The 14,614-nt window shown below is 40.6% G+C and overlaps 1 long non-coding RNA gene across 1 annotated transcript in view; it reads right to left on the reverse strand.

The window, feature by feature from the left end:
* The window catches only part of LOC144685852 (uncharacterized), a 71,328-nt gene that overhangs the window by 40,304 nt on the left and 16,410 nt on the right, over positions 1–14,614 (reverse strand). The window contains exon 2 of the long non-coding RNA XR_013577792.1: positions 4,761–4,886. This is a non-coding gene — a long non-coding RNA (uncharacterized LOC144685852). The remainder of the gene's footprint in view (positions 1–4,760; positions 4,887–14,614) is intronic.

Raw genomic sequence — 14,614 nt, forward strand, 5'->3', positions numbered from 1 at the left:
GGTAAGTTTGTCAAACAATTGCTAAAAAATTGGTATAAGACAAAACAAAATGAAGCTTGAAGAAGATTACTAACTATGGAGAGAGAATATGTAGCTGCTGTATCATAGATGTATTTTAGGTTGACACAGAAGTAGGAACTTAATAATCCTGGTTGTAACATTTTCAAGAGCAATAAAGGGATAAAAGCAGGTGCGGGATTAGTGTTACTCAAGGGTTCTAGAACAGCAGTAGGACATAAGGGTGTTTTCGGAGGCAATGTTAAGACAGAATCCATATGGCTGAATTAAGGAATAGGAAGGAAGAAGGTACAATTCACAATATGCCTTAGGGGCTACCCTAGAGTACAGATGAGAAAGACAACAAGGTTTGCAAACAGTTCAGAACAACAGACTATTGGCTGGTTTTAACAGTCTCCAGATAGACTTGGATAAAGGTAATGAATATGTTCAAAGGGGAACACTTATTAGAATGCATGCAAAACTAATCAACGGATCAATATGTTTCTAATTCGTCAAGGAAATGAACACTGCTCGGTTTAATTTTGGGTAGTGAAATAGGGCAGATAATGGTGTGGAAGCAGGAGGACATGGTTAGGTCCAATGTGACAGCAGAAAAAGAAATGAAGATTCAAAGATAAGGTGGCTGGGCTTGAAAAGGCCACAAGTCTACAAGATAAGAAGGCAGCTGATCCAAATTAACTGGGCTGAAAAGTTGGAATAGAGGACAACAGAGCAGCAGTAGAAAATTTTCAAAGATGAGATGGATGGAGCACAAAATAAATATATTCCTACAGGGCAAAAATGGAGCACATCAAATATAAAGCTTGTTTTAACTTGGGGTGAATATCATAAGTCTAGTGTGTGGAAGGGGTGGGGTGGGGGATATGGGGAAAGGTGAGACATCTACAAACCCCTAAAACATTGCTGACATGAGTCTTGCACCATTTAACTCCTTAGTTTCATGAACATTTGAAATGGCAACTGCTTTCCTGATCAGCTGCAGAACCAGGCAATGTACCCATGACTTTACAGAATTACAGAATCTTAAAAGTACAGAGGAAGGCCATTCAGCCCATCATGCCTGCACTGGCTCTCAAAATGAGCATTATGATTTAGTGCCATTGCCCTGCCTTTTCCCCATACCCTTGCACATTGTTTCTATTCAAATAATCATCTATATGCCCTCTTGAATGCCTCGATCAAGCCTGCCTCCACCACACTTCCAGGCAGTGCATTCCAGACCCGGACTTGTGCAATTTCCAGGGCGTGGCTTGACTACAGTTAATGCAGGGGTACTTCTTTTACAGCAAGGCTGTGTTTCCTGCTTGTGTTTTTCATTGAACAATTCAGGAAGACATGTTTGGTTGCAAAGAGTCGAAGGGCCATCCATGCTTTCTTGATGCACCCCTGGAGGAAGTGGGTGCCAGGAGACAAATGCTGTTACCCCAGCATTGGCAGGAGAGTCCCTAAGGCCAATGTCAGCAAACCTAAACAAGGGTGGCCAAGTGGGTCAGTACCAATACCATGACCCTCAGGGTTCAATATAGAAAGAGGATTAATAAGCCCATGTGAGCAGCAAGGCGGATACACCTCTTCATCTTTCCTCCACCTCTCTAAGTAACACCAGTCAACAGTTCATTCAACCTTCCCAGAGCATGCTAAACTATTACCCCCACTTCATCACATCCTTAAAATTGTCTGGCCAAATTGGGACTGAACGATCGAGCCATTCATCAGCCAGTTACACTCAAGCTTACAATCCATTTGACGATAGAAATAGTACCAGGGGAATGTGACAGCAGAGGTAAAGGAGCCATTGAAGAGGTTACCCACAGCAATGCTGTTATCATGATTGGAGGGCATGGGGACAGGAAATTGGGAGTTTGACGGGGTGTTCCAGAAGGGGCTGCAGATAATTTTCCAAGTAAATAGTGGAAAGTGGAAAGATAGCAGATGGGCAACTAAAAGTTGAGGGAAACAAGGAAGTGATTCAATTCATCAACAGCTATAGAAGCTCTGGAGATGGCAAAGAGATAATCTTTAGGATACAGGTCAGGAAATCCGGGAGCCGATTTTCACTCTGTCCACCTGTGGACAGAGGCAGCTCATAAGCGGCATCACAATCCAGCCCATTGAGGTTGGCGCTCCATATGCCGCCATTTTACACTTACAATGGCAAAGTTGATCAGAGATCTTGACGGTATGGCCCAATGTAATACCTTACACATCAGCTTCATCACGATGTGCAAGAACCATGTACATTCAGAAGAGGTTAGATTAAACCTCCAGAATGCTTAGCCTCAGTCTGATCATCTTTTCTTAGGAAGTCACCATGTCAATGAAAAGAAATACTATGGTTTGGCGGCCTGTTAAAAGGGCCAGGGATGAGCTCTCAGTGGAACTCCTGCCAATTTACACATTCTAAATCTTCTTACGAAAGGCACGCAGCATCATTTTACAACTGCATTTAGACAGAACTACAAAACCCAGACCAGGTTGTATTTCATGTCTGCAGTCTGAGCTGAAAATAGAAACAGCCTAGAACGATACATGCTCATACAACAAGGAATTAGGCATCTGTAGTTTGAAGCTTACTATTATGGACTTATAGGACTATAAACTGTCAATTTTAAAATGCATCAGCATGAAAGATAAATAGAACACAACCAAGCTAAATAGTAAGTATACATTCCTGGTATTCAGCAATCATCTGTAAATATTAAATATTTAAATTTTGATTGCAGCAGTTGTATTTTAAATACATCCATTTTCAAAATAAATATTTTTTGTTGGCCAAGGGAGCTGTGTTAAAAATATTGGAAATCAACCAAAATATATCTAAAGATTATTTGCTAGAAACTGAATCAATTTAGTGAATCATTACTTCCATCTCCATTTCTTATTTTCAACCCAACATTCTCTCCACGCTCCCATTCTTCCCTTCAACAGGTTATGCTACCTTTCTCCTCTCTGGCTTAAGGATTTCATTTCCTTGATTCCAGCTGTAACCCATCACTTTTCTTAGCCTTTCCTGTTCTGCCACTTCTCAGGCTCAAATCTCCCTTGAAAAATGTCCATATTCATCCTCTGTGCCCCACACAGCATTCTCTGATGGGCCCATCATGATGCAAGTGAAATGCTCAAAGAATTGCATTAAATATATCCTCAAAATTGAGTCAGTCATCAGAGAGAATGTTGGGAAATGAAAGCACTAAGGCAAGGGCTGATAGAAACAAAACTTACCAGGAATAGAAGACGAGTCAGTAAGACCACAGACCCAAAGATGATTTGTTAAGGGGGAACATTAAGATGTCTTGCCTTATCTGAATCTGTACAATCTCATTCTTAGCAAAACAACCAATAAGCTAGGGAGTAAACAAGTGACTTGGTATGTCTAGATGCCTATGCTTCAGGGATACCATCAAGGCTGTCTGAGGCAGTTAACATCAGAAAGTTTCAATTGTTCCAACATGTCACTCAGATTGATCAATAGAAATGAGAACGTTGTTTTTAAAAAATAAGATGGAATACTTGGTATGAAAGTTCAGTCCTCAGTTTTCAATTCTTTAGGTTAGTTCTGCCTCCTCTAGTAATTCTGTTTCCTTTAGTAGTTCCTGTTAGTCTTTTGTAGTAGATAATTTAGGAGTTCTTTACCTAGTACTGCCAGGAAGATATAATAATTTTCATAATGTTATTGGAATTTATTGTAAAGTAATTTATTGTAGAGTAATAGTGGGGTCTGTGTCTATAGGTCGGTCTGTGTGTGTGTGTGAGAGAGAGAGAGAGAGAGAGAGACTTAATTGAATTAAAGGCAGTTGGTCTGAAGGCTTTGATGTATTAGAAAATAATCTAGGTTTGAAATGTTAAGTAGGTAGACATAGGTGTAAAGGGAACATTTGCATTTTTAAATAAACCAGACTAGTTGAATTCAAAGGAGTGGTGAAATGTTTCACCCAGCCAGGAGAAGTTCAGAAACAGTGTGTTTATTTTTCACAAAGATTACTGGTAAAATTGGTACTATGAGAGATTTTTATTATTAGAAAGGTAAAGTCCAAAGACATAGTGAAACAATGGGAATTTGCATTCAAAGGGGAAAATATGGATAAAGGATAAACGGCTTTTTGCAAGGGAGGCATTCTAAGATCTAACAACTGTGAAACCTCCAGCATCTAAGCCTCAAGCTGCTGTCTACAAAGAGCTGAAGTTAAGAAAACTCACTTTGAATTGGATTGTTCAGGGTATCATGTTTCTTTGCCTGAGTGATTTAAAATGTGTGTCTTACTGTTGCCTTAACGAAAGTGTAACTGGAGGTTTAGATTAATTAGGGGATTTATAAGTTATCATAGTAGTAATTTGTAGACCTATGTATGTATTTATAATCATTTCTTCTATTAATAAACGTTTAATTTAATTTTGTAAGAAACTTATAAGACTTGGTGGTCTTATTACTACTGAATTCAAGGCATGCATCTCGAAATTTATACAAATTGTAAAACAGTTGTGGCAATTGTTTCAAATTTCCCTTTGGGATTTGAGCAGCTCAGCATTTCCCATCAGCTGTGCCATAACAAGTACATGGGAACGGTGCCTGTAAAATTTGAAAGTGCATCTACAAAAGAAAGAAGTTAAGATTGTATGGCTTTACTATGCAGGCATTTGTGTGTGTTGTACAAGGAGGTCCAAGTTTCCCTGAGGTCAAGGGAAGTGAGATTTAAGCCAATTCGTCCAAATACACCTACCAGCATGAAATATGAACTTACCCAGGAGCAGAGATTCCAGAGTTGCTCCAGTACAGATGGAAGTTCATCACTCTGACGTTACAGAAGGTTAATACCATCATCCCAGAGGAATGTAAACCAATCAGTTCATCCACATGTCACTAGCTCCTAAGGATGAGGTTGCATAAATTACAAAAATATTGCTAGCTACAAACATTGGGGGGAGCGGGGGGAATTTTAATCCACGAGAACAGGTAGCTTTGGGATGGGTGGATGGCTAAAATAATCAATTTTAGGATTGCAGCTATAGCATGGTTCCAACACTGAATTTAACAGAGGTACAATTGGATGTGTGCAAGGAACCTACTCGTTGCAGTCAGGACCTTAATTAGGGCAGGCAGGTTAGTACTTATTGCACATAATAGCATTATGTTAATTAGGTCTTCCTAAATTGAATTTCACTGACCTTTAAATTTAACGAGTCCCTTGTTATCAGGCACTCTGTGCCTTACCGGCATCAGGAAGGGGAAGGGTGTCAGCTGTGGCTCAGTTCATAGCACCCTCGCCTTTGAATCAGAGGGTTGTGGGTTCATGTCCCACTCCTGGAAACCAAGAACGGTGATTGTACTCGAAAGAGTTGCAATCTGTAACTGTTGATAACTCGAAAGAGTATCGGGAAGGGTGTCAGCTGTGGCTCAGTTCATAGCACCCTCGCCTTTGAATCAGAGGGTTGTGGGTTCATGTCCCACTCCTGGAAACCAAGAACTGTGATTGTACTCGAAAAGAGTTGCAACCTGTGACTGTTGATAACTCAAAAGAGTATCGGGAAGGGTGTCAGCTGTGGCTCAGTTCATAGCACCCTCGCCTTTGAATCAGAGGGTTGTGGGTTCACGTCCCATTCCTGGAAACCAAGAACTGTGATTGTACTTGAAAAGAGTTGCAACCTGTGACTGTTGATAACTCGAAAGAGTATCAGGAAGGGGAAAGCCACCCCTCCCCTCTCTCACCTCCACTGCTGCTCTATCAAATGACCTCCCTATCCCACCTTCATTCACATTTGATCTGGAGTCCCATGAAATTCCTGGGCCTCTCCTAGGTACTGTGATACCTGCAGACATCAGTCCTACTCCCACTCCCCCTGATGGGATTGGCTGATTGGCTGGCAGCTCTTGGTGGGTGGGACTTCCACCAACAATGATTTCAATCGCAGGGAGGCCCAGCGGTGGCCACTTAAATTTGTTTTTTATTCTTTCATGGGATGTGGACAGCACTGGCAATGGCAGCATTTCTTGCCCATATCCAATTGCCCTTGAACCAAGTAACTTGCAAGGCCATTTTAGGGGACAGTTAAGAGTCAACCACATTGCTGTGGATCAGGAATCACATATAGTCTAGACCAGGTAAGGATGGCAGATTTCCTTCCCTAAGGGACATTAGTGAACCGATGGGTTTTTATGACAATCAATGATGGTTTAATGGTCACCATTACTGAGACTAGCTTTCAGTTCCAGTTTGTTTTAAAATTGGATTTAAATTCCACCAGCTGCCATTAGCTGGGCCTCAGGAATACCAGTCCAGTGACATTACCACTATGCTACCATCTACCCTGCCTAAAGGGCACTTGTTTCTGTCAGGCCTCCCCCACGTAACAGACAGTGGCTCCGCGCTGGTTCTTCAACCACTGGGGAGACCCCACCAGTTTCACAAAATCTAACCTGATGTATTCGAGACGATGTCGGAGAAGGAAGATGAATACTATCCAGGACAGTGACATTACGCTGTGTTGGGATATTACTTTCCACAAAAGACAGGTGCACAACCAGAGAGCAGGCTATGCTAGCTCTGGTAAAAGCAATATACTGCAGATGCTGGAAATCTGAAACAAAAACAGGAAATGCTGGAAAAACTCAGCAGGTCTAGCAGCATCTGTGGAGAGAGAAAAAGAGTTAACGTTCTGAGTGCATATAACCATTCTTCAGAGCTATGCCAACTCTGGTATGTGCAATGAGACAGGATTAATTAATGACCTCATAGTGAAGGTGCCCCTAGGAAGCAGCAATCATAATATCATTGAATTTTACATTCAGTGTGAGGGAGAGAAGAGTGGGTCTAAGACTAGTATTTTAAACTTAAATAAGAGTAATTATGATGGCATGAAAGCGGAGCTAGGTAAAGTGAACTGGCAAATTAGCTTAAGGGGGCACGTCAATAGAGATGCAGCAGCAGACATTTAAGGGGATATTTTAGAATGCACAGAATAGATACATTCCAACGAGAAAGGAAAATTCTAAGGGGAGGACCCACCATCCAGGGTGAACTAAAAGAGTTAAAGATAGTATCAGACTTAAAGAAAGAGCATATCATTGCTCAAAGATGGGTGACAGGTCAGAAGATTAGACAGAATATAAAAAATGGCAAAGAATGACTTTAAGATTAATAAGGACAAATTAGAGTATGAGAGAAAGATAGCTAGGAATACAAAGAATTTCTATAGATATTTTTTAAAAAGTTATATAAATTAAGTTTGGGGAATTAATAGTGGAAAATAAAGAGATGGCAGATGAATTGAACGGGTATTTTGCATTGGTCTTCACTATAGATGACACAAGTAACATCCCAGAAATAGATATAAACCAGGAAATAGGAGAGAGAGGAACTCAAGAAAATTACAATCACCAGGGAAGTGGTTCTGAGCAAATTGTTGGAACTATGGGCTGACAAGTCCCCAGGTCCTGATGGACTTCATCGTGAAAGTGGCTAGTAAGATAGTTGATGTGCTGGTTTTAATTTTTCAAAATTCCCTAGATTCAGGGAAGGTTCAATTAAATTGGAAAATAGCAAATATAATTCCTTTATTCAAAAAGGGAGGGAGACAGAAAGCAAGAAACTATAGGCCACTACAATGCTGAAGACCTGCAGGTGAAAATTTGCAGTCTCCTGAGCCAAGCTATTGCAGTGCAGTAATGTTGGAGACATCTATCCAACAATATGGAAGATATTGTTGTAAAAAGAGACATGCTATCAAAGCTTTTCATCTTGCACTCATCAGGATAGCTTGTAAGAAATTTGATTGGTTGGCAAGTGGACTCTGACTGGCCAATCAAATAGCACTCTCTTCTCGTACAGTATAAATTGTTGTTCCCCAGTTCCTGTTGGTAACTTTTTGTGAGCAAGACAAAAAGCTTTGATAGCATGTCTCTTTCTTCAGCCACACCCAAGTTCTGTACTACTAAACAACCATTAATATAAAAGGTTATCCAGGTATGTACTATCCACAAAAAGCAGGACAACTCTAACCCAGTGACCATTCTATTCATTCCTTCTAATCAAATATTGCAAGCAGTCCTCATCAATAACCTACTTGCAAATTGGCAGTTTGAATTCCACCAGAACCACAAACTGCAGTCCTCATAATAGCCTTCATTCAGACTTGAATACAAGAACAGAATGCCAGAGATATGATGCCCACAAACTTCAAGGCAGCATACAGCTGAAATGTGGCACCAAGGAGCCCTAGCAAAGCTGAGGCCATTGGTGGTGGTGGTTGGGTGGGGGGTTAGGGTAGGATAGTCAAAGGAAAAACTTTCCAGTGGCTGGAATCATATGTGACACTTAAAAAGATAGCTGTGCTTGTTGGAAGTCAATCATTGTCACCCTTTTCTAGAATATAAAAGATACTCAAATATACTTGGCTCTATATTTAAGAAAGGTCAAGAAAGAACTACAGGAATACCAGGGAAAGATGTGGCAAAACATTTTTGGAACATAAGAACATAAGAAATAGGAACAGGAGTTGGCCATTCAGCCCCTCGAGCCTGCTCCACCATTCAATGAGATCATGGCTGATCTGTTGGTGTCTCAAATTCCACATTCCCATCTATACCTGGTAGCCTTTGGTTCCCTTGCCTAACAAGAATCTATGTACCTCTGCCTTAAAAATATTCAATGATCCCATCTCCACCGCATTCTGAGGCAGAGAGTCCCAAAGTCACAGAACCCTCAGAGAAAACAAATTCTCATCATCTCTGTCCTAAAAGGGTGACCCAGTGACCACTAGTTCTGGACTCACCCACAAGAGGAAACATCCTTTCTACGTCCACCTTGTCAAGACCGTTCAGGATCTTGTATACTTCAATCAACTCACCCATTGCTCTTCTAAAATCCAGTGGAAACAAGCCCAGTCTGTCCAACCTTTCCTCATAAGACAACCCACTCATTCCAGGCATCAATCTAGTAAATGTCCCAATTTATTTCCATTGGGCCTTGATACTAGCAGAAGATGTGAATCCAGATCTGAAAAATTAAAATTAAGTAGCTCACTCAACCATCTAGTTCCATGATGATAATCTATTGAAGTGATTTAGTCATAGGGAAAATGGGTGATGCAGGGAATGAGAACTCGATCCTTTAATTTCTGAGTTACTCCAGATTGGTGGAAGCCTTTTCTATTTGCTACAATTGTGTTCTATGGTAAATAAATTTGACTTTCTCAAATATAGCTACTAAAGAACATGAGCCAACAACTAAACCTACTGCTCCCAGCTAAACCTGCCCAAAAACTGCCTGAGGTGATACTGTGTTGATGAATTTCAGTTCAATGACAGTTGTTTAATGATACACAATCTAACATAATGGTTCTTTAACACCTCATCTATAATGTTATACTGCAAAGGTCAGTATCAAGTAATAGGTTCTTTGAATCTGCAATGGACATTCGCACCAATAAAAGAAAACTCTGCACTAGCTGGCTCCAATGCCAGAATGCAAATGTGATCAAAGTGTTTTTGAGACAACTATACTTTGCTTTTTGATAAGTGACAATAAATGTAGGCTTGAAGGTTTCAAGTAATAAGGAGAGGCGTAGAGAACTCAATACCATCCTCTCAAGGGCGATGAGGGATAGGCAATAAATCAGTAATGCCTAAATCTCATGAATGAATAAGAAAAGAAGCACAAATTATCTTTGCTGGAGAAAAGATTGAGGGTAAATATGATCCAAATCCTAAAAGTATTGATGGTGAAGAGCTAAGTAAGACATATAACTGTAACTATAAACAGAGATGAATGACAAAAGGTTAAAAATTAACAAACCTTGTGAGAATGAAAATAAAAATTATGTTTCGCTTCCTTTAGGCAAGGAAATCTGCCGTCCTTACCCGGTCAGGCCTACATGTGATGCCAGACCCACAGCGATGTGGTTGACTCTTAAATGCCCCCTGAACAAGGGAAATTAGGGATGGGCAATAAATGCTGGCCTAGCCAGCGACCCCCACATCACACGAATGAATAAAAAAAACAATGAGGAACCATAGATCATATCCCAGCAAAAGCATTAAAAGGCAGCATTGACTAACTCTTTAACAATTATCCCTTTAACTCTAGTACAAAATAGCAACAATATTGGAAGGTTTGTTTTGGCAGCAACAATTTGTAGCAGAGGAATGATCAGAAGAAAATGTACTAGATGCTAACAACCATTTTGCCTTGAAAGAATAATGCTAGTAGCAGAAACCTATGCCTCAGCAGAGGAGTGCTTAATGACTTATACTATTAGCTGTGTACAAAACTGGGATTACCCTTGGTTGTAACCACATCTTTTCTTGTGACTATGAAGGCCACCACACACAAATTTCTGTAGCACAGGCCTCTTCAAGGCTCCTAAAGGAATTATAAAATGCTAACATCTTGTCCAACTATATCCAGCTTAGTACAAATAAGGACTTCCACTTTCTAAGAATAAGACATACACAGCGGCTCAAGAAGTTCAGTTTCTAGGATCCCGAGTGTGGTTCTCTATCCATATGTTGAGATTGTAGATCCAGAATTCAGATACCTGCATAAAGAGCTCCCACTGATGAACTTGCAGGTTATGTGCAATGTATACAATGTCTTCCTGTTGGTATATGTCAATTATACAAAATCAATGCACACTGTACATTTCAGTTGACCATGTCTACTCCATAAGTTGAAAAGTGACAGACTCCATTGTGGATCACTGCAATACTAAATCTATAAAATCAAAAACAGTTTTTCTGGGGAGATTGGGGAGATGGTGGCTTAGTGGTAATGTCACTGGACTGCTAATCCAGAGACCCAGTACGATGCTCTGGTGATGTGGGTTCAATTTAAATTCAATTAATAAATCTAGAATTATCAAGCTAGTCTCAGTAATGATGACCATGACAACTATCATTGTTTGCTGTAAAAACCCTTCGGATTCACTAATTTCCTTTGGGGAAGGATATCTGCCATTCTTACCTGGGCTGGCCTACATGTGACTCCAGACCCACAGCAATGTGGTTGACTCTTAACTGCCCTCTGAAATGACCTAACAAGCCACTCAGTTCAAAGGCAATTGGGGATAGGCAACAAATACTGGCCTGACCAGCGACACCCATATCCCATGAAAGAATAGAGAAAAAAAAGTTGTTGACACCTTCAAATAATCTACCAAGTCCAACAACGAATAATGAAACTCAAAATTACACAGTCAATGATCGACAGGGCATTTGATACACTCAGTTTCCATTATAAAGTGTGATGAGATCTACAAAACTAAGCTCAAAAGATGCATGACACATTCACTACATGCAGCTTCTGCACAAGATGCTATCAATGGCACAGAAGATGGCAAGGAATCAGTAAGGCTACAAAACCTGCCTGTAGCCAGAGCACTTCAGCAGCAGCTTGTTGAAGAGTGCCTAACAATCCCTGTCTCTCTACATTAACAGTTGTGTACAACATCTCTTCCAATCCTTCCACCGTCAAATAAACTGCATCCATTCAGAGACTAACATTGATATTCAGATCACTAGCTGCTTTGGGAATCTCTGCACACAAAGATTTCAAAAGTCTTTACTGGCTCACAGGAACACATATACACTGTCACCCTGGAGTGAGCCCTAGCACCTGTTGTAAGTACTCTTGATTACACACTAATACTTCTCCAGTGGCTGCAGCATTAGTTAATGGAAGGCTGCTTTGTCCTAGTCAAGGATCTAAACCTCCCATTGTAACTATCAATTCCTTTCTCCCTCAAGTTCTTGTCTAGCTTCCCCTTAAATGGAGGTGTCAGCTGTGGCTCAGTTCATAGCACCCTCGCCTTTGAATCAGAGGGTTGTGGGTTCATGTCCCACTCCCGGAAACCAAGAACTGTGATTGTACTCGAAAGAGTTGCAATCTGTGACTGTTGATAACTCGAAAGAGTTTCCCCTTAAATGCGTCTTGACTATTCACTTCAGCCACTCGCTGTGGTAGCAAGTTCCGCATTCTTTGGGTGAAGTTTCTTCTGAATTCCCTACTGGATTTCTCAGTAACTATCTTATATTGATGGCCTCTAGTTATGCTCTTCCCCACAAAAGGAAGCATTCTCTCTGTATCCACTTTATCAAAAACTTTCTTAATATTTAAGACCTTTATTAGGTCATCCCTCAGCCTTCTTTTTCAAGAGAAAAGAGATCCAGCCTGTCAATCCTTTCCCAATATGTATAGCCATACATTTCTAGTATTAACCTTGTAAATCTTCTCTGCACTCTCGCCAGTGCCTCTATATTCTTTTCATAATATGGCAACCAGAACTGCACGCAATACTCTTAACTGTTGTCTAACCAAGGTTTGATACAGGTTTAGCATAACTGCCCTACTTTTCAATCCTATCCCTCTAGAAATAAAGCATAGCGTCTGGTTTGATTTTTCTTGTTGAAATGAATGGTTTCCTAGTCAAAATGTTACAATGGAACTCAAAACAATAACCTGAAAAGACTCAAGTTGCAGGAGTAATATTAATGCTCCTACAGAACTTAAAAGTATAATCACACACCTTATAAATTTCACCAATTGTGCAGCTTTTCATCCTAAAATAGCTTGGAGTAACATGACAACGTAATCTAATTTGAGCCCTAAGCAGGATATCAATTAAACAATGCGGGTGGAATGGCATCAACAAAAAAAAGTGTTGGTAATAGAGTATTAGCAACAGAGTTAATGGAATCTTAAAGCTGTACTAAATACAGAGCTGGAATTTACTGGAGCAGAGCACCTCAATGCATCCAGTTAGTCATTTTCTTGCACCCTTCGGCTCAAGTTATTTTTCCTGTAAGTTGTTGAAGTATGAGCTAATAATGGCACAGCATGGACAGCAGGACATCTGGGGCCTGATTAAACAACAGAACCAACAGTCTATCTTTTTATCCAATGATATTTCAGAATTGAGAAAGAAACAGAAGTTGGACTGAGGAGGGTTAATTAAAGTGGGTGAATTCAATGTCAAATCAGGTTCAGAAAGGGAAATAAAGGAAGAGAACAATAGAAGAGGGAAATAAGGAATGAATTAAAAGAGGAAGTAAAAAATGAAAATTATACAAAAATTAAAATTTGGCAAGTCTCCAACAATTCACTACCTGGAGGAACAAGATTACACATTTTTAATTATTCACTTTCTGGGCAAGAGAGATTGATTGGCAGTCATTAACAACCATCACATTGTTAGAAGGGTATTTATGTTATTAATTATTAGACTTTTTGCAGCAAGTTTAATACTCAACTAATGTACAAAGTGCAGCAGCTTCATAAAATTCACGGGAAAACTATTGGCAGAATTTTACGTGCCTGCTGGCATTGGGCATCATGGTGGGCATGAGCGGACAATATGGCGGGAAGGCCAAAAATTGGTTTCACAACGTCAAGAAACCAGTTTGCAATTGTCCGTGTTGTCCGTCAATGGCGGGCCGCGTTTCCTACAGCCGCACATCGGGGACTTCATTGTAATATATCTACATATCATTACAAGCTCTGCTCGCCGGAATTATCCACCGACGCTCAATCATCCGGGCATGTTGGCATGATTGCATGCCGACATGTTTCACAACTGTACATAAGCAAAATGCACCTGGTGAGCTGCACTTGGCTCAGAACTTCAAGGTTTGTTTGCCTACCCTGCTTCAGGCAGCACTCCCAGTCATCATCACCAGACTTCGCAGGCAGCACCACATCACTTTTAGGGAGAATCATGGGCAGGTCTCTACCTACCAGACCAGCCTTAAGGCTTTTCAACAGCTGCAGGGTAAGGGCCTGCTTGGGAAGGGGAGAAATGGCCTCAGGCAAGTGAAGAGGCTGCTGGGTGAGGGCTATACTGAGGAAGGTGGGAATCCCAGGGTGTCTGAAGGCACATGTTGTTCTGTGCAAGTGGCCTCAAGATGGTGAGGCAGTCTCCAGAGATGATGAGGCCAGATGAAGTTTATATTAAAAAATAAACAAAGCAAGCACTACTATCTTAACAATATACTTTGCTAAGACTTATAATATATTCTTCTCCTTTTGGGATTCACCAAGTATACCACAGCTCTCCAGGATTCACTTTAATTTCTCCCCAGTGTTCCAGCTATTCTCTGAGGTTTGAAATTCCATGGGGATCTTTCCATTAGCTTTAGGCTAAGCGATCCTCCAATTTTTCTCCAAAACCTCATGACTATGGACTTCTTAGCTCAAGTTTAAGCTTAACTGTATCCTCCAAGCTAACTGCTTGTTTTCATGAAGATGGTTACTGTAGATTTCTTCTACTAGCTCCAAGCTAGGCAAATCTTCCAGCCTCTTTCCCTCACAAACTCGGTCTTCAAACTGAACTCCAGCTCCTACCCACATTCTGTATGGGGAATGCTAAAGTTAGTATTTTTGCTGCTTTAGCTGCAGACCCTGCTAACATTTATCTCTTTTGCTCCCTCAACTCAGTGAGCTGAGCTGCAACTGTCTCTGCCTGTTCTTAAACTGAACTGCTGACTGCCTGCTTCTCTAAGCGACCAAGCTTAACAATAGTGTTTGCTAAGACTTATATTCACTTCGCCCTTTGGGATTCACCAAGTATACCACAGATCTCCAGGGTTCACTTTAATTTCTCCTCA

The sequence above is a fragment of the Cetorhinus maximus genome, chromosome 10 (genome assembly GCF_964194155.1).
Source record: "Cetorhinus maximus chromosome 10, sCetMax3.hap1.1, whole genome shotgun sequence".
Taxonomy (NCBI): domain Eukaryota; kingdom Metazoa; phylum Chordata; class Chondrichthyes; order Lamniformes; family Cetorhinidae; genus Cetorhinus; species Cetorhinus maximus.